The sequence below is a fragment of the Syngnathus scovelli genome, chromosome 15, assembly GCF_024217435.2.
Source record: "Syngnathus scovelli strain Florida chromosome 15, RoL_Ssco_1.2, whole genome shotgun sequence".
Taxonomy (NCBI): Eukaryota; Metazoa; Chordata; class Actinopteri; order Syngnathiformes; family Syngnathidae; genus Syngnathus; species Syngnathus scovelli.
In genome coordinates, this window is record NC_090861.1 from 1,627,121 (window position 1) to 1,630,506 (window position 3,386).

Genomic DNA, 3,386 nt, shown 5'->3' on the forward strand with positions numbered 1-3,386 from the left:
TGACTGGGAATGTTTGTCAAAACCACAAAGTGTTTTATTTAATGTGAGTATATACTGACTCTGACAAAAAAAGTGACTGATTCAGTAGTGGCCCTTCTGGTTCACATAAGGCTTGTTGGTGTAAAATAGGTTCAGGTGGAAAATATTCGCTTATGCAAGCACATCCCAAGCGGTTCTGTTCTGACCACAATGTGACTTGCAAGAGTGTGCCAGATTTTGGTGAAGAAAAAAAAAAACAGCATGCTATCTTGCAAAATCAAATTCAATTCGATTTTTGGAAAGACAATATTGGATTATAAAGAGAACCCAAGGTGTTACTTTATAAGAGAGACACTGCATAATGTTACTAGACAGGACAGGCTTACTAAATGGGAAAAATATAAATGTGCTGCTAAAATTGTGTGCAACTACATCACAAAGACACCAATAATGACAATAGTCCATTCAAAACATAGACAAAGATAAATTGCAAAAGCTATGACAATTCGATTCTCCACTGAGAAAAATCATCACATAAGGCATGTCTTGTTTTCTCCTCAGATTTTTTTTTTTGCAAGGTTACATCACGCGGCGTAGAATGCCAGGCCGCTTCTCGCATCCAACGGTGTTTACAATATCACACATCATTGTGCTCGCACAGCTTGACGCGAAGCAAGTGGGGCTGCGACAGCGTATGTGTGGGCTGGAAAGCTGGACACATTAATATAGATCACAACTTCCTAACCCCCCGTTCAGCCCATCATTCAAAGCTTTTTGATCCAACAATGATGTCATGCTATTATGTCTGCACAAACAATATGCTTTCATAAACGATTATCATTGGAGGGTTTTTTTTTTTTTGGCAGACGAGCCAAAATATGAGTCACGGTAATAGCGGAGCTGTCACTACCCAGAATGCACCTAATTGGTTGGTTAAAAAATGAAAAGCCTGGATGATTTGGATCAGACCTTCTGTCATTTATATTTATGCACACCTAAAGCAGGTGCTTTTGTTTATTAACTATATTAATGAGTTCTGACAAGCATAAATCTGGCATCTTTGTGGAGTTTTGAAAAATCCATCATGCTCTTTTTCTGTCTTGAACTCACTCTGCAAAAAAAAAAAAGCTTTGCAGAGGTAAGTGAGTGCATGAGAGCACAGGTGCACCGTTAACATGGGGACATGCCAATTTGGCTCATATGTGCCCTGTGACTATTGAAGCAAGCAAATTGAATTTGACATCTCCCTCTCTTGCTGACTGTCTGTGTGTGCATCGGACTAACAAAAAAAAAAAAAATACAAAATAAGCAACAGACTGCTGCAATGATATTAACCCTTTGCCCTGCATTTTCAGAATGCATGTTCATCATGAATAGGACAAAATAACGATGGTCACAAGTCTGTTGTTGATAAAAAAACAAATAATACATTGAAGTAGCTTGCACAATTGTCATCTGGCACTACTGTCACTTGGCAAAATGAACTCTATGTCTGTTTTCATACTCTGACTATAGACAGAAAACATCCGATACTACACACCGATACTACTTCAGGAATCATGTCGGATGAAATACATTGAGGTCAACACTGATTGCGTGAAAAAGTTGTAACTCTAAAAAGCTGCATAGTTAGATAAAATGATATAGAATTCATAAAAAATCGATTTACCCTGCGCACAAGCAATTATTTGCAGAGGCAGCCAGAAAATGTGCATTCGCGTCTATTCAATCTTGCAAGATGCGACTCTTCATGCTTTATTTACAGGCTAGTTGACTTTGAGCGGTGCCGCACGGTTAATGAAGCATCTGTGGCACACTTAAAGATGATTTACCAGCCCTCATTTGCAACCAATAAACAGGTGGTGGTGGTGGTTGGAATCAAGTGCAACCTCATTTCCCATTCACCACCAACTTATTGTACTGTAGGTGGCGACAGCTGCAGTTACGTTTCTTTTCCCATTTCCAGCGCTTTAAAAAGTGATTAAATGAGTTTGTGAGTTCGTACGCTCATGGAAACAAGTGAGCGGCGGGCCTCCTGGGACAATAAAGGTGTGTATCACGTGAACTGCATGTACGCTTATGGAATAAATGCTCCAAGTAGGAAATTGGGTTTAACAAATCACACTGAGGCGGATATGCCAACACCTGCTTGTTCAGCCTGCACCTGCCTCTCTCTTTGGTGTTATTATTTTATTTTTTTTGGTGGGTGGGACTACTGCAAAGTGTTACCATCAGTTATGAGCATCCCATATGCTCTTATTTATTTCCACGCCGAACATTTGCTATTCTATACATCTTTCTGTAGTCCCATGTGTAAACGCTGCATATTAATAGTTGGGAACCTAATTTTTAATTTACATCACAAGTATACACCCCCCATCCCGAGCATACTAAGACTCCCTCAAGGAGTCACTGTAGAGTTTACACCTCATCAAAATGGCCGCATTTGCATATTTTACAGCTATGGGAATAATATGGAAAGGAGCAATGCAAATATATGATACAGACAGCTGCAAGGCATTTTCACACACTTCTAACCATATCAGTCATACTGATCACTTTATGAAGAAGCATTATTTTAGGAAAGATTTAAATAATATAGTACATAGTCATTGTTATACACTGTAGGTCTACATAACTCTTAGGAAACTTTTTTTTTTGATGGCAAAAGAGAAAAAAAAGTGATGACCGTAGAATTTAGCAACAGTCACTGCGAATGACACTTAGTAGCAATATGACTGCTCGGTACAACAGGAAAAGAGTAATACGTAATCAATATTAAGAGGTGGAAGGTTTAAATAACTCAAAGGTATATAATAGTTAGACTGGTTGGGGGAGCAATGCCAGTCTGGCGCAAAACTCAGCAGGTTGTTGCTGATACAGATTCATTATTTGTTCCCTATGGGCACAGGTGGAAATGGGGGAAGAAAAATCTGAAAATACCCCAAAGTCAATCATTTTGAGAGGTTCAAGCATATTTCTGGGCCTCCCAACAGTGCCGGAGACATTGAGCGAGCGGATTTGAGCACAAAAGTGGGGGGTGCTGTCCGTGGTCCTGATCGCTCTTGCGTAGAGCGCTATTGGAACTGTCCGTGGTCCTGAACGATCACAACTTGCTTTCTGTCGCTCTCGCACACAAACACGCATTATAATGGTGGCAAACAAGTAAAATGACGCCAATTACATTGCACTAGTGTTTAAAATGTTTAAGAGAACTTTTTTTTTAAGTTTTAGATCAACCAACAGCCTTTAGTTTTTCTTTTACCCTGCATAATCAAATATTTTACTGTGATTTATTTTTTGCAATAACGTCTGAAATGCTTTGCTACAACTTTCAGTCGAGCCAACTATTTGATAGTGTCTTTTAGCATGCGGCTAATGATGCCGTGGAGAGAGCTTGCGTGCGT